Source organism: Paramormyrops kingsleyae, chromosome 16 (genome assembly GCF_048594095.1).
Source record: "Paramormyrops kingsleyae isolate MSU_618 chromosome 16, PKINGS_0.4, whole genome shotgun sequence".
In the NCBI taxonomy this organism is placed as follows: Eukaryota; Metazoa; Chordata; class Actinopteri; order Osteoglossiformes; family Mormyridae; genus Paramormyrops; species Paramormyrops kingsleyae.
Genome location: NC_132812.1, coordinates 316679 through 338589, shown reverse-complemented (window position 1 = coordinate 338589; position 21911 = coordinate 316679). Strand labels below are relative to the sequence as shown.

The 21911-nt window shown below is 46.5% G+C and overlaps 1 pseudogene; it reads right to left on the bottom strand.

Annotated features, from left to right (window-relative positions):
- Positions 1 to 9479: 9479 nt before the first annotated feature.
- On the bottom strand, positions 9480 to 16070 carry LOC140578769 (uncharacterized; annotated as a pseudogene).
- Positions 16071 to 21911: the final 5841 nt, after the last annotated feature.

Below are 21911 nucleotides of genomic sequence, written 5' to 3'. Positions count from 1 at the left end.
ATTTAGTGTGCTGACTAGAAAAAATTAATTAACAAAAAATTATACATATGGCCAATGTAGAAATTCTCTTGTGTGAAATAAAGTCATTTCCATTCTTGGCGGGGGGGGGGGGGACCTCCCTGAAATGAGTTTTTGCAGGTTGGGATGTCTGTATTGACCTTGAACTTACCACTGCTAATGCTATCTGCACACTGACCTAATATTTTATTATGTTCTTGTATTGCTTAGATTTGCATTTCCAGTATTTCTTCTCTCATTGTTTCATTCCTTATATACATCTGAGCTATATATAATGCACCATTTCAGGTTGACAAAGTGATGTGTTTTGTTTATACTATGAAGATCTTGATAACTTCTCAAAACATAATAAGCACATTTAGGGAGGGCCACTGTTCCCCGCAGCTTAAATACAGCAAAGAAAACGTGAGAGGAACCAAGATTCTAAGAAGCAGTCCTGACAGAGTGAGTCTTTTAAGCATGGACACTCGATGTAAGACAAAATATATGGGAAATGTATTGTTAGTTATCGTGCATTCCATTTGCCTCGGATTCCGATTTTCGGAATCCGAGATTACGTCACATCCGGTAAAAACTCGGAAAAACCGAGTTGGATGCGTTCCATGTGCCGCAGAAGTTTGGAAGTCGGATTCAAGATGGAAGCTCAGAAGAAATCGGCTCTTGCGCTAGCTCTTCTGGCGTACGAACGGCTCCAAACGCAAGCCGTTCACCTGATTAACATCGAGGAGGAGTACATGAAGCGAAGAAGGTACGTTTTAGTGTATTTATATGTTGTTGTGTCAATAAACAAACTGCATTATAGTCAACCCTCGGGCATTCGCGCTTTGTTAATCGCGAATTCACGATACTCTGTATATGGAATTCACATCACATATTTGTTTTTTAAAGGTAATGTATTAAACTGACTTTTAAATGATAGCAAAGTGTTTTGGGAGCACAACTGAGCTTATATTTATTGTTGAAACTATAGAAATAAGCACATATTACCATTTTTAGTGATCCTGCCAAAATACCAATGTCTGAGATTTGACTGTATCTGCAGGACGTGGCTGCTGACTTGATTGCTTTGGTGGCAACTCTGTATTTTATGGAGTTGTCATCCAACAAAAGGAGAAGAGTAGGATGTTGTTCTAGCAAAGTACATTAAACAGTATCCAAATGATGTTTAGTAGATAGCTTGTCACATTACATGAACAGTAGTTTATTAACATCACTTCAAGAAAATGTCTCGTGTATTTAGTGTTGTTGGTGATTTTGACATTATGTGTTGATGGCATATTTCTCCCTTTCTCCAGGGAGCTGGCCTTACTTCTGTTGAACTACAGGCAGCAAGTGATACTGAAGATGGGTACACATTGGGAGATTCTGTTAGACATGGGTGACCAGACCTTTTCCCGACATTTCAGGATGGACAGGACGCAGTTTGAGTATTTACTCACAAAGCTGCAGGAAAATGGCCTAAGCAGAGAACACAGCCATGGAAAAACAAAAGTGCCTGCCACCAAAAAGCTGTTGCTGTTCCTGTGGTACATGGCCAATCAGAACAGCTTTAGAGAGCTGTCCGACAAGTTCAATTTGTCAGTGTCATCGGTACATCGGACAGTTCTTCAGGTGCTGACCATTTTGTCGCGAATTGGGCCAACCTTCATCTCGTGGCCTAATGGATGTGAAAAAGGAGCATCTGCCGCTGCCTTCCAGCACACCTGTGGCCTTGCTGGGGTCATAGGGGCTATTGATGGTTGTCACATCCAAATTCAGAAGCCAGCCATTAGAGGGGTGGACTACATGAACAGGAAGGGTTTCTGCTCTGTCCTCCTTCAGGGGATTGTTGACGAGAAGGGACGATTCATTGACATCTTTGTCGGACCACCTGGGAGAGTCCATGATGCAAGGATGTTGAGGGCCTCAGACTTCTTCCTTGAATGGCATCAAAAGATGGGGAGTACTTTCTGCTGGGGGACAGTGCCTACATTAGCCAGGCCTTCCCATTCATTTTTTTTTTTTTTTTTTTTTTTTTCTTCCTCCCCCTGTCGTGTCGGCAGTTAAGCAAGCAGGATGTTAGTCTGGGTGCCTTATTGTGCCAACACTTTTATTTTAACAAGTGGAGCTTCGGATTTAAGCTCCTCTTGTTACTTGAGGTATACTCTTTATTAATCAGTTATATGTCAATGCGCCACAAAGCCGGAGCTGACAGGGGGGGTTAGTGGGAAAAAAAAATCGAGAGAGAAAGTGAGAAAGGAGAGAAAGGGGTGAGAGACAGTAAAATAAATAAATGCATAATAAAAATAAAATAAAATAAGGAGGGGGGTCAGAGAGAGAGAGAGAGACAGGGAAAGAGAAATAATACATAACAAACAATAGAACAAAAAAGGAAAGAGTGATGAGGACAGCTTCTGCATCTTGCTGCTTTACACCGTATCATCACACCAGCTGCTGTATCTGAAAGATAAGATCCAGGGACACACACAAACAGTATACACACAAAGAAACCAGTGGTACCGCCACGACATGGGACCGTGCCTGTGCCAGTATCCGCTCCTGGAACCAAACACGTCAATACCAACGAAAGAAAATAAATATATACAGTAGGCACAAGCAGACCACCAGGAACACCGTCCAAACATTGTCGTACCCGCATCCGCATCCGAGAGGAGGGAGTGGAAGCCACACACCAACCCCCACACACACTCTCACACACACACACACGCACACACACCCAGACAAGGGGAAAGAGGGATAAAATAGGGGAAGAGAGCCCCAGGCGCTCGTGTGTGTGCGTGTGCGTGCATGTCTATGTGTGTGTGCGTTCTAAGTGTATGTGTGTGCGTGTGCATATGTACGTGCATGTGTATGTGTACGCATATGTGTATGTGTGTATGTTTGTGTGTTGTGAGTGTATGTATGAGTGTGCAGGTTAACATGGAATGTGTGCGAGGCCACAACAACGCCGCCCCGGGGCCCCCAGACGGCCGGGAGAGCCCCGACGGGTCACGGACCCAGCCGCCCCACAGTGGCCAGGTACCCGGGCCCCCGCCACCGGAAGGCTGCGCGCCCACCCAAGGAAGGCAGGGAAGGAGGCACCGGGCGCCCCCCACCGGCAAGCACGAGGCAGGAACCCCACGGCCACAGGCGGTAGCGCGCCGGATAGAACCCGGAGCCCGGAGCACCCGCACACCCCGTGAGGGCCCCGCCAGCCCCGGGGAGACCCGCCCCCCCCCAAGAACCCCCACCCGGGGGACCAGGGGGACGCCCCGAGAGCCACCAAGCACACCCGCCCCTGGCTACCCCGACCCCCCCTCCCCCACCCAGATCCCAACCCTCCCTCCCCAGCCCCCGCACCCTCCCTCCCCCAAGTCCCCTCACTGCCGCACCCACACCGCCCCATCATCCACGTGCTCCCCGTACCAGGACAAACATGCAGACACACCGATCCATGCATGCACTCATACACACACTCAGACACACACTCCCAGTCACACCTGCTCGTCTTTGAAGTCCGGCAGCAGATGCCCTGGACTTGCCCAGTGGACGGCCCAGAGGATGTTCCCCACCCCCCCAGATCGCAGGCGAGCGGGCACCCCGCCGGAGACCGGCAGCGCCCCACAGATGCGGCCGCCCCACCCCCGAGCCCACCCGCCGGCGCCCGCCACCCCCGCCACACCCAGGACCCCCCACCCCGCCCCCCCCCCAACCGCCCCCCACCCACCTTGATCATTGATGGTGTACATGTGTGTGAACTAAGGTGTCGTTGAGATATGGGGGAGCATATGGGGAAAAGACACCCATCGCCCCCCCCAAGCCCTAAGTGTCTAAAGTGGAGTTAAAATAGAGGGGAAGGGAGCCGTGCAGTCCAGCTGCGGGCTGCAGAAGCAGCCGACCCAGGACCTGCACAGCTCCCCCCGCCCTCCAAGGCCCTATGTGGAGGAGTGGTGTGACGTGGATGTATGTCTAAAATGCAGTTAAGATAATGAGGGGGGGATGAGTGGCTAATCGCCCCCCCTTCCCTCTGTGTGGTGCGGTGTGATGTCTAGATGTGGCGTCTAATGTGTAAGATGGGGGGTGAATAGCTGATCACCCCCCATTACCTATGTGTGGTGTAGGTGGATGCGGTCCGGCAGGGGGGGCGCGCGGCGACAGCCCACAGTGCCGCAGGGCAGCGGGCGCCAGACAAGGCACGCCCGGACGCGCGGCGCCAACACCCAGGGGGACACCCCCGCCCCCCGCCGCAGCGCCCCCCCGCCCCAACCCAAGGAGGTGTCTGGGGCCTCATCTGCGCCGGCATCGCCGACGAGCCATTCATACCCAGATACCCACATTCACCAAACACTCGCACCCCACCACACCCGCACCACCCCAACACCGACGTGCTCCCCCGTCCCAGGCCATACATGCAGACAAACAGAGCATGCATACTCACCGGATACACACATACAAACACGCACGCCCAACACGCACACCCTCACCAGATACACACACAGACACGCACGCCCACACACCAGATACACACATAGACACGCACGCCCACACGCACACACTCATCTCGAGGCCCCACAGCAGATGCCCTGGAATTGTCCAGTGGACGGCTCCAGAGGCTGTTCCCCCACCCCCCAGGTTGCAGGCTAGCGGCCCCCCGCCGAAGGCCGGCAGCCCCCCGCGGACGCCGCCGCCCCGCACCCGGGCCCGCCAGCCAACACCCGCCGCCCCCGCCATCCCCCAACTCCCCCGGTCCGCCCACCACCCCCCTTGGTCAGTGGGAATGGGTGTGTGTGTGGAGCTAGGGTGCAGTTAAAATGTGGAGGGGACACAAGTGGGGGATGGATACCCCAGCCAGAGCTGCGGTCCTCCCCCCCCAGCCCCCACAGGCCCTCAATGTCTAAAGTGGAGTTAAAATAGAGGGGAAGGGAGCCGCGCTGTCCAGCTGTGGGCTGCTTTGGCAGCCGACCCAGGACCTGCACAGCTCCCCCCACCCTCCAATGCCCTATGTGAAAGAGTGGTGTGACATGAATGTATGTCTAAAGTGCAATTAAAATAATACAGAGGGGGGTGAGTGGCTAGTCACCCCCCCCTTCCCTCTGTGTGATGCAGTGTGGTGTTGTGGGTGTGGTGTCTAAAGTGGAATTAAAAGAGATGGGGGGGTGACTAGCTGATCACCCCCCAGTACCTATATGGAGTGTGGTGTAGGTGGGTGTGGGCTGTAGGGGGCTGTGGGGGAATAGGTGGTAATGCAGCAGGGCAGCGGGCATCCAGCACGACGCGCCCGGATGCGCGGTGCCAACGCCCACGGGGGTGCTACCCCCCCCGCCGCAGCACCCCCGCCCCAACCCGAGGGGGGTATCTGGAGCCTCATCTGCGAAGGCCTCGCTGACGAGCCGCTCTCACACAAACACCTACACTCACCAGACAGACTGACCTGGGACCTATACCCTCCATACCCTGCCCCGGTGCCCTCCCCCCAGAGGCCAGCATGCCCAGAGGCTCCCAGAGCGACACCCCAGTCAGTCCCACATGGGAAGGGGCGCCCAGGGGGAGACCGGCCCCCCCGGCACGGACGAGGCCCCCACCCCACTAGCGGGCCCCCCGGAGCCCCGAGCCCCACCCCGCACCCACGAGGCCCTAGCCACCCGGCCAGGGCCGGCGCCCCCCGCCCAGGCCGCCAGGCCCCCCCCGCGCCCACCGGGTAGACGCCCCCAGCCCCCCCCACCCCGCCAGCCCAGGGGCGACCCACAACCCCCAGCCCAGGAACCGCAGGCCCCCAGCCCCATGGAGCCACCGGCACCCACACCCCCCAGAGCCCCCCCACCATCCAAGGGACACAAGGAACAGCAAAGCCATGACCCCACACACCCACTAAGTGATGGAGTCAATTATTGGGGACCAGAGAGAGTTGAAATTGGCTAATTGATTCTTGGAGGAAGCAGACATTCGCTCCATACTAATGTGGTCCAACAAGAGACCTTTGTATTGATTAATACTCAAATTGTTTTTTGATTTCCAATTCACAAGAATAGTTTTCTTGGCGATGCACAGGGCGGTGAGAACCATTTGTGTTGCACTACCCTCCAGATCCATATTGCTTACATCGCCTAGCAAGCATAATCTCGGGGAGGCCGGAATATTATACCCTAAATACGTAGATAAGTCTTCGCATACCCTCTGCCAAAATAGGTGAACAGCTGTGCATTCCCACATGGCATGCATATAATTGTCTGGTGCATTATTTGTGCAGTAAGGGCAGGTGTCGGATTCTATGAGGCCCATCTTGAACATCCTTTGTCCTGTGTAGTGTGTTCTATGGCCTTCCCATTCATCTGTGCACCTAAACGTGATAATGGGAGACTCACTGAGGCAGAACATCAGCTGAATGCAAGGATCAGCCGGGGGAGGGTCATAGTGGAGCAGGCGTTCGGATGCTTAAAGTGCAAGTGGAGGCGTCTACGTGACTTGCAGAACACGCGAACTGACATTGTGGTCATGGTGATCATGGCAGCTTGTTTCTTGCACAACATGTGCATTGGCCATTCAGACATATGCCCAGAACATCCACAAGGGTGCCCAAGGGAGGATGATGATGTTGATGATTTTTGAGTGATTCTTGTTCTGTTTTATTGCAGCTCATGAGCCCTTGAGTCAGGTAGTCAGTACTTTTTTATGATCTTCAATAATCACAGTGCTTAACAAAAACAATTTAGATAAGTATTTCAGGTGCAAATAACTATTAAAGTGCAAAGCCAAACCTTAAACTATATACAGTGACCATTGTATGGTCCATATAAGTGTAGGACATGAAAGACATTAAAAAATAATAATAATAAAGACCTTTTTAAAAGGTATACACTATAGTAGTGGTATCACAACTTCTCTAGCAGGCGAGCCATCAAATTGTCATGGCTCTGCTGGGCAGCTCTCAGCAGGGCAATGGTATCTTGATGATGCTTGTTATGGGCTGTTTCTGCATCGCGCAAGTACACTAATACATCACAGTCCCTGCTCCTTTTGCGTGTCCTTGGTGTAGCTGAGGTTGGCGATGGCGATTCTGGGAATTCAGCAGAAGGTGTTGTGCTGGAGGCGTCATTGCTTGCCGGAGAGGAGGGGATGCAGGATGGTGTGTCCCCCGGCAGTCTACTACACTGGCCAAGCAGCTCCGGCCTGCGGACTACCAGCCCCCGTGATGTCCCCACCACTGGAAAAACCACATCATGGTGGCCTCCAAGGAGTTCATCCATTTCTTGATAGAACATGAACCGAGTGGGTCCTCTCCCAGTGGAGTTGTTATTGTCCTTGGCCTTTTTATAGCCCTCCACCAAAGTGTTCCATTTTCTGAACACCTTGTCGGGGCAAAAGGTCCGTTCAAAGTGGCAGGCCAGCTTTGCAGCCATGTCTAGCCACAGCTGTCTCTTATTCTTCTTGCCCATATTTAAGCAGGCACGGAGGTCCTTCAGGGACTTTGGTGGACCATCACCTTCACCGTTAACATGTTCCCTCATCATCTCAATAATGTAGAGGGTCTGGTCTTTCGTGAAGCCCTCATTCTTGGTCCTCTGGGCCTCCTGATTGCTGCCTAAAGCACATGAAAAAACATGTTAGCATGATTACAGGAATATCAGTATTGCAATGTACTGTTTTGATGTTTTAGGTGTAATGCTGCTAAATGCTAACCTTTGTTTCCCGCTTTCACTAGCCGTACAACCAGTGTTAGGTCCTCGTCCAAGTAATACATGGTCTTGTCTGATGCATCTTGGTATAACACACCACTGAAGGGTATGGTCCTCTGAGGATCCTCAAAAAAATCCAAGTTTTCATCTAGAAACACTGTTAGACACACAAGTAAAGGATAAAAGGTTAAAGCCAGGCATACCCTAACGCATCTACACTTTTTATCGGAATTTTTCGGCTCGAGTCGCAGATCCTGCGATTCGACTAGTCATTTGTTTGCAACGCGGACCAAACAATGGGACATTCTAAAACGCTTAATGTGAAAAAGCTTAATGTGGTTTAATGTACCAAAATAGCGACCAATAATCACCAAATTACTCAGACACAAGGGCGTAGATTTGCTCTGGACATTGGTGGGGACCTATGACTCCATCCCCCCCCCCTGCCCCACCCACCAACCCCGCCACCCCAACTCCGTCCACGGAATGCATGTTTTTTTAATATGCTGCAAAATGCAAAATCACTTTACATTAATACTAGCAACACTGTAAAAAATTGCTTGTGAAATTTACAGTAAATTATTGGCAAAAAAGTTGCCAATAAAGAACTGTAAATTCACAGTAATATACCATGAATGATATCACAGTACATTACTGTGTCAGAAAAACAGTTATTTACTGTTTAAAAAATTACAGAGTTTTACTTTTTTAATTTATTGTACTTTACTGTAATTCTCATTTACAGTAATCCACTGTAATGTCATGTTTTACAGTTAAATACCGAAATCTGTATTTACATTAACTTACTATAATTTTATTAATTACAGTAATTACATGGCAACTGCAGTTGCCTATAAAGTACTGTAAAAAATATTTGGAGTAATTTTCTGTAAAAATACAGCAATTTAAAATAGCATGATCTCATTTGTATAACCTACAGAACAAAGAACACATTGTACTTTTTAGTATTTTAATGTAAAATGGGCAAAACATTACAAAGATGAAAATCCACACCAAGCCAGTAAACACTGGAAAATAAGAAACATTCTACTGTATTGAAAACAGCCTTAATAGCAATGAGGTAGATTCTCTTTCCTTTATTTATATCTGACACACTATTCAGCCAGATGTTCTGACAGTAATTCACCATTGAAAAATTGTCAATCTGAATCTCTCAAATCTGAACATGGCTAAAATAAAAACTAAGCAAATATCATGCATTCAGCATGTTGAGTTGTATTACTGCATATAAAGTCATGAGAGGTAGTGCAATTGTGCGTATGTGTGTGCGTGTGTGTGAGTGTAATCTTTTGTCCTGGTTTGTATGTAATGTTAATGTGTGTGTGAGTGAGTAAATTGCAGTCAGTTGTTCTGAGTAAGCAACTCAGCACTGAGACATTTAATCCGAACATGGCGAAATATATATATTGGCATATAATAATCAACAAGAACAGGAACTTGAAGATGTATTCTTACTTTCACAAAAGAGTTATCTAAAATGTGCATGTGTAATGTTTGTATGTGAATGACAGTTTGTATGGGACTTCATATGTTTACATATGAATATGTGTGTGAGTTTGTTTGTGAGAGAGAGTGAGAATATGTGTGTAGGTGTGTGTATGTGTGTGTGTTCCACGAAATGATCTAAAAGTTCATTTTACACCTGCGTGTAATGCTTGTGTCTGAGTGTGAATTTTGTGCATGTGTAATCTTTGTGTATGAGTTTATGAATGTGTGTATTACATTTGTTGGTTTGAGAGTGTAGATTTGTGTTTCGTGTATGTAATTTTTGAGTACTTCAGTGTGTGAATGCATGTGTGTCTAATGTGAAAGAAAGTGCGTGTACACCTGTGTAAGGGAAACAGAGAAGTGCATACACCTACACACACAGCCAATCAAAGTCCATTAACCTCCTTAGGAGACTGCATACATTTGCATTCATGGCCTGCTTCTTCTTCTGTACCATCTGTCCACTGGTTTTACTCAGAGCCTTTCTGACAGTGGTCTTGGAGCCAGTGCTTGGATTGATCCCCACAAAACATCTGCAAAATCAAGGGTAAACCTTTTACGCTCTTCGCCCCATCAATGCTCAAACCCCCCTCCCCATTCACATCAATTTATCACCTCACTCTTAGTCCATCACCCTAAATTCAAAAATATATATTTTTTTTAATAGCCTGCAGTGTCATTTATCAGTCTAGATTGTTTTGGTGTAAAACATGACCCAGTTACTCAAGAAAATCCACAGACCTTGTTGTGAACAGTTTCATGTAGGAACTATTTTATTTCTACTAAACTTTACATGACACCTGTTATCACTGTGCTGAAGGTAGCAAGCATCTACTCATCCATAAGAGCCTCACGCTCAGTGTGCAGTAATATGGGTAGTAAAAGTAGATCCTACATTAAACTGCTCACAACACGTTTTGTGGATTATCTTGAGTAACAGTGTCATGATTTCTGGTAAGAGACATTGCTGTTTTTTTTTGGGGGGGGGGGGGGGGGGGGGGGCTTTGAACACCTAAACACATTTAGTCTCATAATATTCAAGAGAAGGCAGACATTTATATGGCCAATATTTTCAAAACCTGGCAACTCGCACCAAAACAATCTAGATGGATTTATAGCACTACAGAAAAATACGTATTTTTGATTTTGGGGTGGACAATTTCATCCATGCAACCTCCAAACTACATTGTTCCAACATGGCATTATCCAAATTAAAAGTATTAACCAAATTAATCTCCTACCTACACAACTACTTGCATTGAAATATGCCTTTTTTCTCAGTGAAGCTTTTGGGCTGTATTTTGACAGGGTTTAGTACAGCATAAAACACTGATCAAATGGGTATGCACTTATTGGCATTACATCTGTGAACATTCCACCTGCGCTAAGACTGTGTTGGTCTATGCAGTCACAATAAAGCCTGTCTTTTGTACCATCCATGCCAGTCTCACATATTCTTTATTCTCTTGGAGAAGTATGTCGACCTTACTGAGATCTCTCCACTATTCAGCTTATCTGCCTGATAATAAATTGAATTCTGCTGAGTTCTGCATTAGACTGATGGATGTATAAATACAGCTTCCATGTCATTCAATATCTAAATTTTATCTTGTATTTTAATAATAATAATGATTTACCTCTGGATGAATTCCAGGGTGCAGGAAGCTTCTTCTTGGTATTCAAAGTTGAAAGTATAGAATGAGGCAAAGGCAGCTGCCAGACCTGCCACAAAGTTTGGATGTGGAGATATGACCACCTGACCCTCGATGCTTATCATCCACTTCATCGAAGACAGCATCTCACCTAAAATCAATGAACATTTATACAGGCAATGAGATACCTTGCAGTACAAATATGTAGTGTTGTGATATAGAATTTAATAAATTCTACCTTGAACAATCAGTCTTGGAGAATCTGGCAAAGACATCAACCCCTCCACATCTGCAGGTGTGGCTGTTGCCTGAAATGTGGGTTGTACACGCTCACATTAATAACACAGTGTGGGCTTTCAGAGATTCATATTAGTACTACAAAAGGATATCTAATCAAACACTTACATCAACTTGTAAAATCAGGGCATCCACCTTTTCTTTGAAATGAGCCATTATGAGTAGAATAACACAAGGTCCCAAGAGGGTAGATCCAGTGGCATCAAACTTTGACAGGACTTGCTTCACCTCTTCATTTGTAGGCTTTTTCTGAAAAAACTGCAAAATCATTGTTCCTTTTTCCTCAATTGCTGCTTCCATTTTTTCAAGGATAGAGATGTCTGTCAGTAACTTGAAATGATTGTAAAGTTCCTTCAGTGTAAAGAGATATGGCCAGCTGCTTTTAAGCTCCATTATGGATGGTGCTGGATTAGCATTTATGGCTTTACGTTGTAAATAGTATGTTGTTTGCATGAGCTGGGTAAGGTGCTCCCTCTCGGCTCCTGCTGAACCCTCATGAGAGTATAGATCTATCATTTCCTTCTGTTTCTCTTCCAGACTGGATTCAGTTTCTCCTAGGGGACAGTCAGGCTGCCACCTGATGCACCCATACTGGTCTGATGGCCCTCTTTGTCTTGTACTGCTATTGCTTGATAAGCTGGAGAGCCTTTTCTCTCTCCTGCGTCGGGCCACAAAATTGTCACGGTTCAGGTGTTCAACACGTGTTTTCAGCTGGTTTACAAGTGAAGCATAACCACTCCCAAGTTTGGTACCATCCTTCAAGATGTCTGCAAAACTCTTGGGGTATTTCTTGACTATCATCAACACTTTGGCAGTCTGATCTTGAGGGATTAGCATCAGTAAGCCTCATTTCATCGACTACAATTCTAACCATTTGTCTACGATCTTGAGGATTTGGCCGTCGCTCCATAGCTATTGCTGCTTTGATTCCTGCAGGCATCTTGCTCCATGGCACCTTGAAACTGTCAGGCCAAGTATCAAGATCCACAGTGGAGGATGTGCTGGTTTGACAAGGGGTGCTGGAGCTGGAAGAGGTATTCTGATGACATGAACTCCATGACATGCCCACAGATGATGCATCACAGGACACTGGCTGCACAACTGCTGCACCCCTCATCTGATCTAAAGAGTTACAATGATGTAGAAACATAAACATTTCAATGTTTCAAATATAAGCATTTTATGTTTGACCAACAACATAAACAAAAGGGGTTATTCATTTAATAAACATATTACTATTATTATTATTACCAATACAACAATTTGGAGACAAAGTTTCTCAAATTAATTAATACACTTCAAACAATACTAGAAACATTCAGATACATTACCCTCAGTGCTCCATGCTTGCAGCAGTTTGCGACACTGGATAGGTCTGAGGTGATCTTGCAGATCCTCTTCTTTAACCAAACTCAAGTCTGACTTATGCTCTACTCCTATACTGGCCAGTTTCTCCAGAATGGATGATAAGGTTTGTTCATGCAAATTTGGTAGTGCTGTAAGGATTGCCTCAGTGATCTCCTCTATATTCATTGGCATTGCACTACAAAGCAGGGAATGAGTGATGGAGAATTATTACTGATAAATCATTCACCTTGTACTCTATTAAAGGATAGTAATCAAGCAGGTCGTCATGCCTAACACACATGAAAGAAGAGTCTTGCTCTAATTCTTTCAATGAATGGATACCCAGAGCAGGTAGATGGTCAGCCTGACATCTTTTTACAACAAAATATACCTGGCAATCACAATGAATCAAAATGAGCTCGACTCCACCAACTAACAACCCATTATCACTCATACCAATGATGACATACATTCCCTTTTTGTACCTAGTGCCCTTCACAGTTACATCATTTGCAACAATTGTTCTGTTGGATGCAAAGTCAAATCTGGAAACTGCCTCTTTAATCTTGTTGTTATAGTCACAACAGTGAAATTCGTTTCCATTGTTCATCTGAATCAGTGGAGGAAATATGCTGCCAGCACCCAAGTATGCCTGTAGGAGTTGATGCCTTTCTGCTAGGGTTGCGCATAGGTTTTTAAAATTGTGCAATTTTCGAGCACACTGTTTAAAGTAAGTGTGCTTACTTTCGAACCTTAAAGTCCACAAGCGTATGAGAGGGCCAAACTTGATCATGAGCTCAGGGTAGTGACACAAATAGTGGTGTTTTGGCTTGAGAGGATTTTCTGGAAATGTCTCAACTCTGAAATGTATATATTCTTCAATTAGAATGTTTAAATATGCCACTTGATCATGGGTAATGAGTGGTGCACATATGTAATTAACCACTTGTCGTAGGAGCAAAACCAACTGCCATGCTGGACTATCTGCTGGATTATCTATTCTGTCTCCAACTAATAGTGGTATCACTCTCAAGAGACACCAGTTTTGTACAGCATGTCCAGATAATCTATCACTGCCAGGGTTGATTTCAAGAGGCTTGTCATTTGCATCAGAGCCACGATACTGGAATTGAGTGATACATCTATTCAGTTCTGCATATGTAAAATGCCTTTCCTCATTTACCAAATGATTAATTAATATTGCCAAGTCAAACGATACTACTCCTTCAAAGAGGTCATGACCTAGACAAGGAGGTAAACCAGGCTGACACACTGACACACATGGAAGTACCTAAGCTGGTTAAAAACAGAATCAAATTTAATGCCTCCAACACTATTCTTCTCAGTGGTTTCTTTGTCCTTTAGGTTCTGCTCATAGGACTGTGGAGTTCTTGTTGTAGCCGTTATCAGTGGCTTAGACTGAAACATTTCTCTGTCTATCTCACAAAATCTACAGAAATATGTACTCCGACTAAAGTTTTCTACAAAGCCTCCAATGCTGTGAGAGCCTAGATTATCACCAGCAATAGCACACAGTCCCCCTTTCAAAACACGCCCATCCTTTAAGACAATGCCTGTGTCCTCCAATTCCTTAAGATCCCTTATCAATTGACTGAAGACTACATCTTGCCCAAAATGTTTAAAATCTTTCTCCCTACACAAAAGCACAAGCTGCATATGATCAATATTTGACCGGAGATATGGTGGAATATTGCCTAAAGTTAAATACACAGAAAGTACCTTGTGCTTTTTTTTCCCTGAACCCAATGGATTTGCCACCTCAAATGAGTCTTGATAAAGTATTACAGCTAAAGACGATGTTTCACCTTCAAACAGCTTGTTTTGTGAAATGACCTGCCCATCCCAAATATCTTGCATAACATCATGGCATGTAGGACAAGAATGTACTTCCTCATAAACTCTCCTAACTGATTCTGACTCCAATAGTGCAGCAAGTGTTTCTTTTAAAGGAATGTATTGGGCAAAGCATTCTTTGCCAGAGTCATCAAAGCCTAGGTGTAAGGGCTGGGATTCAACATAGTTAAAGCTATTTTTAAAGATGGTCTTTCTGCGCTGATCTGTTTGTAAAAGCCTGTTGCAGGTCTTTAGAGGATCTTGTTTTTTAAGTTCATCAATTAGATTTTTTATGGTAGAGTCAGGAATGTTGAGTAATGACAATTTCTTTTTCAATTTTGAGAATACATGAGACTGTCCTAGGTTGTGAATATCACAGAATTCTTCAACAATTGTTTGAATTACTGATGCAGGCAGCAGCAGTTTAGCTTGAAGCTTTAAGTAAAACAGTGTCAAATTATTTAAAAAGAGTGCTTCATCCACATCAAGAACATCATCACCCTCATCTGGCACACTACTGTCATATTCATCATCAATCACGGAGATATCAAGCCTATGTGTAGGCCTAACAACTTCACACCGGTTAACCAGCACAGTATCATGCACATCTTCAAATGAGCGTTTTTTGTGTGCTCTAGACAAATGAGACGCAAATGTGGTTTTTACTCTATATGTTTTGTCACAACCCTTAAAAGGACAACAAATTTCTCTGCCCTCTTTCAAATGGCCCTTCAAATGAGAAATGAAATCTTTCAAATCCTGAAACTGGCTACCTTCAATGTGACAAATTAGTACAGAGTCATTTGTTTGAGCCCTTCTGCTAGATAGCTGATATTTCTTGTGATTTCTGTACAAATGAGACTTAAATGTAGCAAACTTTCTAAAAGAATGTGAACATTCTGGAACACCACAAATGAAAGATTGGTTTGGTGCATTTTTGTGTAGCTTCATATGCTGAGTAAAGGCTAATATTGTTTTACATTCATGGTTACACAACTTGCAAATATACATAATTTATTAAATTTTAAAGTCGTTTTAACTCTAAGTAATAGGTGCTCAGTAAAGGTCCATGTAATTTTTAACAGTTAACAGTAACAACTATAACTCAGCTATAGGCAAGTAAAACAGACATGGGGTTAATATACAGGAGTAGCAGTCTAAACAACTCAAGTATGTTAACTGTTGGTCGGGCTAATGTTGTAACCGCACCACTACCTATTAATTAATTGATTTTCGAAATAAAACATAATACTGCAATTAAGATATTATTTCACTTACTATAAGTTCATCATTTTAACAACGTGAAACTAACAAAATTCAAAATAAAAGTGATTACTGGAAAGTAATATTTACGATTTTACGATTGTTTGTAAAAGAAAAAAAAGTAGCAGTGCTTAGAACTAGCAGAAAAGCTTTATACTTGATTGTGTTAAGATTAGCGTTGATTCAAACAGCATTCTCCAGCGCCAGCCATCACTCACTCCTGCCTGGTTTCTCAGTGCGAATATTTAGTAAACGCGCAGTACACACCTACATTAACGTTCATTCGAACTATATTTCACCTGGTTTCTCGGAGAAAATGTGTAGTAAAACCTCGGTTAACACTTACATTAATGTTAATTCAAAATCACTATCTCCAACGCCAGCCATCACTCACTCCCTCCCTGGTCTCTCGTGGCAAATATACAGTAAAACCTCGGTTTTCACTTTATCCAAAGAAATTACTTGCCGCCTGTTTTCCGTGCTAATACTTTACTGTGAAATAAGCAGTAAAGAGTTGTAACCATCTAATGGCCCAGGATGCATTGCGTTTTACAATGTAATACTGTAAAACCATGAAACAATACTTTACTGTACAAATTTACTGTAAAAATTACAGCAATTTTTTACAGTGAATGCTTCGATTGATATTAATCCACTCGAAATGCAATTCATTAAGTTAAATTAAGGAATAGTGTAATGTCAAAACCCCACTAGAATTAACGTTAACTGTTGTCGTTACCCCCTCCTGGAGCCGACACCTTATCGTGGTGGAGGGGTTTGCGTGTTCCAGTGATCCCAGGAGCTAAGTTGCCCGGGGCTTTATGCCCCTGGTAGGGTCACCCAAGGCAAACAGGTCCGGGGTGAGGAACCAGACAAAGTTCGGCTCAAAAGACCCCATATGATGAAAAAGATTTTGGAAACACGTTTTCCCTTGCCCGGATGCGGGTCACCGGGGCCCCCCCCTGGAGCCAGGCCTGGGGTTGGGGCTCGATGGCGAGCGCCTGGTGGCCAGGCCTATACCCATGGGGCCTGGTCGGGCACAGCCCGAACAAGGCACGTGGGTCCCCCTTCCAATGGGCTCACCACCCGTAGCAGGGGCCATAGGGGTCGGGTGCATTGTGAGCTGGGCAGTGGCCAAAGGCGGGGACCTTGGCGGTCCGATCCTCGGCTGCAGAAGCTAGCTCTTGGGACATGGAATGTCACCTCTCTGATGGGGAAGGAGCCTGAGCTGGTGCGCGAGGTTGTGAAATTCCGGCTAGATATAGTCGGGCTCACCTCGACGCACGGCTTGGGCTCTGGAACCAGTCTCCTTGAAGGGGGTTGGACCCTTTTCCACTCTGGAGTTGCCTGCGGGGAGAGGCGCCGAGCGGGGGTGGGCATACTTATTGCCCCCTGGCTGGGCGCCTGTACATTGGGGTTTACCGCGGTGGACAAGAGGGTAGCCTCCCTTCGCCTCCGGGTGGGGGGACGGGTTCTGACTGTTGTTTGCGCTTATGCGCCGAGCGGCAGTTCAGAGTACCCACCCTTTTTAGAGTCTCTGGAAGGGGTGTTGGAGAGCATTCCTTCTGGGGACTCTCTTGTTCTGCTAGGGGACTTCAATGCTCACGTGGGCAATGACAGTGAGACCTGGAGTGGCGTGATTGGGAGGAACGGCCCCCCCGATCTGAACCCGAGTGGTGTTCTGTTGTTGGACTTCTGTGCTCGCCACGGATTGTCCATAATGAACACCATGTTCAGGCATAAGGGTGTTCATATGTGCACTTGGCACCAGGACACCCTAGGCCACAGTTCGATGATCGACTTTGTAGTCGTGTCGTCGGACTTGCGGCCGCATGTCTTGGACACTCGGGTGAAGAGAGGGGCGGAGCTGTCAACTGATCACTACCTGGTGGTGGGTTGGCTCCGCTGGTGGGGGAGGAAGCCGGCCAGGCCTGGCAGGCCCAAGCGTATAGTGAGGGTCTGCTGGGAACGTCTGGCTGAATCCCCTGTCAGGAGGAGTTTCAACTCCTACCTCCGGCAGAACTTTTCCCATGTCCCGAGGGAGGCGGGGGACATTGAGTCCGAATGGGCCATGTTCCGTGCCTCCATTGTGGAGGCGGCTGACCGGAGCTGTGGCCGTAAGGTAGTCGGTGCCTGTCGCGGCGGCAATCCGCGAACCCGCTGGTGGACACCAGTGGTGAGGGATGCCGTCAAGCTGAAGAAGGAGTCCTATCGGGCCTGTGGGACTCCAGAGGCAGCTGACGGGTACCGGCAGGCCAAGCGGGATGCGGCTTCGGCGGTCGCTGAGGCAAAAACTCGGGTTTGGGAGGAGTTTGGTGAGGCCATGGAAAACGACTTCCGGACGGCTTCGAGGCGATTCTGGTCCACCATCCGGCGGCTCCGGGTGGGAAAGCGGTGCAACATCAACACTGTTTATGGTGGGGATGGGGTGCTGCTGACCTCAACCCGGGACGTTTTGGGTCGGTGGAAGGAATACTTCGAAGACCTCCTCAATCCCACCGACACGCCTTCCGATGTGGAAGCAGAGTATGGGGACTTGGGTGTGGACTCCCCTATCTCGGGGGCGGAGGTCGCTGAGGTGGTTAAAAAGCTCCTCGGTGGCCGAGCCCCGGGGGTGGATGAGATCCGCCCAGAGTTCCTGAAGGCTCTGGATGCTGTAGGGCAGTCTTGGTTGACACGCATCTGCAGCATCGCGTGGACATCGGGGGCAGTGCCTCTGGACTGGCAGACCGGGGTGGTGGTCCCCCTCTTCAAGAAAGGGGACCAGAGGGTGTGCTCCAACTATAGGGGGATCACACTCCTCAGCCTCCCTGGTAAGGTCTATTCGGGGGTTCTGGAGAGGAGGGTCCGCCGGATTGTCGAACCTCGGATTCAGGAGGAGCAGTGTGGTTTTCGCCCCGGCCGTGGAACAGTGGACCAGCTCTATACTCTCCGCAGGGTTCTGGAGGGTTCATGGGAGTTTGCCCAACCAGTCTACATGTGTTTTGTGGACTTGGAGAAGGCATTCGACCGTGTCCCTCGGGCAGTCCTGTGGGGGGTGCTCCGGGAGTATGGGGTGCCGGGCTTCCTTTTAAGGGCTGTTCGGTCCCTGTATGACCGGTGCCAGAGTCTGGTCCGCATGAGCGGCAATAAGTCGGACTTGTTTCCGGTGAGGGTTGGACTCCGTCAGGGCTGTCCTTTGTCACCGATTCTGTTCATAACTTTTATGGACAGAATTTCTAGGCGCAGCCAGGGCGTTGAGGGTGTCCGGTTTGGTGACCTCAGGATTAGGTCTCTGCTTTTTGCAGATGATGTGGTCCTGTTGGCCTCATCAGACCGTGACCTTCGGCTCTCGCTGGGACAGTTCGCAGCCGAGTGTGAAGCGGCTGGGATGAGAATCAGCACCTCCAAATCCGAGACCATGGTCCTCAGCCGGAAAAGGGTAGAATGCTCTCTCCGGGTCGGGGATGGGATCCTTCCCCAAGTGGAGGAGTTTAAGTATCTCGGGGTCTTGTTCACGAGTGGGGGGACGATGGAGCGGGAGGTCGACAGGCGGATCGGTGCGGCGTCCGCAGTGATGCGGGCGCTGCATCGGTCTGTCATGGTGAAGAAGGAGCTGAGCCAAAAGGCGAAGCTCTCGATTTACCAGTCGATCTACGTTCCTACCCTCACCTATGGTCACGAGCTGTGGGTAGTGACCGAAAGAACGAGATCGCGAGTGCAAGCGGCCGAAATGAGTTTCCTCCGCAGGGTGGCTGGGCTCTCCCTTAGAGATAGGGTGGGGAGCTCGGTCATTCGGGAGGGACTCAGAGTAGAGCCGCTGCTCCTCCGCATTGAGAGGAGTCAGATGAGGTGGCTCGGGCATCTGATTAGGATGCCTCCTGGGCGCCTCCCTGGTGAGGTGTTCCGGGCATGTCCCACTGGGAGGAGGCCCCGGGGAAGACCCAGGACACGCTGGAGGGACTATGTCTCTCGGCTGGCCTGGGAACGCCTCGGGATTCCCCCAGAGGAGCTGGAGGAAGTGGCCGGGGAGAGGGAAGTCTGGGTTTCCCTGCTGAGACTGCTGCCCCCGCGACCCGACCTCGGATAAGCGGGAGAAAATGGATGGATGGATGGATGGATGGATGTTGTCGTTACTTTGATGGACTTTGATGGATTCACTAGCGAACTTGAAATGACTTACACTTTTCTTTGAAAAAAAGCTCCTTATGTCCAGCTTCTTTTTTTTTTGCTGCCGCCATCCTCACATGTGTCACCCAACACACCTTCTTGCACGGGGAAAAAAATCCACTGCATTTGGCACTGCTTGTATCTGAATTCAGCCACAGCCTCTCACATGATAGCAGGGAAATGCACAGCCAATCAAAATGTTCATATGTGTTTTGGGGGCGGGAGGACTCAAGGAGAGAACGTGATTTATCCTTTTCTGCGTGTCTAGATTAATGTTGACAGCACGATTGTTTTTTTGTTTTTTTTTTAAGTGGATTAAATTATTGGTGGGGACATTTCAATGGTCGGAGGATATTGGTGGGGACACATCCCCTCCGTCCACCCGAAATCTACGCCCCTGCTCAGACACATATCTGGTCATAAAGACTTTCAGCTGACAAAAAATCAAAACCGAAATGTTAGGAATATGGACTATATCTTACGTTAAGCGTTTTCCTTATAATGGGCGTCAATGGAGGGGAAACGCTTAACGTAGTATTAAGCTTAACGTGTGAAAAACTTCAGGAATATGGACTCTATACTTCATTATTCTTTTCCGCCACCATTGTCGCTCATTATTCACATTAAAGCGTTTTACAATGTCCCCAAACAAAGTTCTTTAGCATCGCCAGGAGATAAACGACACATAATGCGGTATTTGAAGTATAACATAACCGTAGCGACACACCTATCGACTACAATAACACTGTATGGACTACACAGCTCACAAAATTGACTCAAGCAGGACTAAAGTACATAAACAATGTAAAATATCACAGCACTACTTACGATCTTTGCACTGAGCAGCCATCTTGAAATCTGAACTCGGGATCCTTTGCATTATCCGAGATCATTCTCGGATCTCCGAGAAACGGGAGCGCGCATGTCGTCACTTCCGGCTTCGAAACTCGGAATCCGAGTTCCCAGGGCAAATGGAACGCACCATTAAATATACACAGCATACAAAACACTATGGAAAGTATTTAAATATTGAAGACAGTCCACAAAAGGATCAACATCCACTTTTCAGTCTGTTTATTGGGAATATTGCAGTTGATTTATTTTAGGTGAATATCTGATTCATTTACTTCTGTATATTCCAACAACTAACTATTATTAGTGATATTCAATATGTATGCGGCCATTTGCAATGATTATCAATTACTGTATAATGATCTGTCAAATATGTAATGTTGTTTTGTAATGTAAAAACATTTTTTTTTTTATTGTTTAACTTCTCAAACAAGATAACAATATAGTGCATTTACAATACAACAAATCGCAGTACACAAGAATAAATGGCCAAGAACAAAGCAGTTGTCAAAAAAAAAAAGCATCAAAAGAATAGTATAGGTCAGGAACACCACAAGGCAGCATACAAGTACAATAAAGTGACCTATCATATAAGGATATAAGTACGCACATACAATCTCGTTACCTCAATCGAAAAGCAGCATCAAAAATTCAAGTAAGGTGTGAGTCACAATTAAGTTACATTTGTCTAATGATGCCATCCACAGGAGAACTTCATTCTTAAAGCCAACAAAAAACGGAGTAATCTTCAAGAAGCGGCATTTGTGAATGTAAAATTTTGCAACTATGAATAAGTTGTTAATCCCAAATTCAATTTTTTTATTTACTGTTTGTAGGCCAAATTTAACTACTTGAAAAGTTAAAGAAGGGCAGTCAATGTTTTTAGAGGTTAACCAGTACTGAAAATAATCCCAAAAAGATTTGGAATATTCACATGAATAGAAAAGATGCTCTGTAGCAAGTATTGGGCCCAATCCCAAACTATACCCTCGATACTCCGCCTTCATTTCGAGTCACACTCCCGCCGAGTCACCCTCACAACACGCCCTATGCACTTAAACTGAAGGAAACTGTCACAAGAAAGATTTGAGACAGACTTGCCCTCTTGCCCTTGTTTTTACAGTCTTCTTTACCAGAAAGAGGAAATGCATTACGTAGTGATTTGACGAAATGGATCCATCAAGAAGCTGTATTGTATTTTCTTTAATGACATATCAGTTATTTTAAAAAAGCACAAAGTTTATCTAATGCGAGAAGACGATGGCTACATCGTCTTATTGCACTGAGCAATTTTAAGTGTGTACACATGTCATATTGA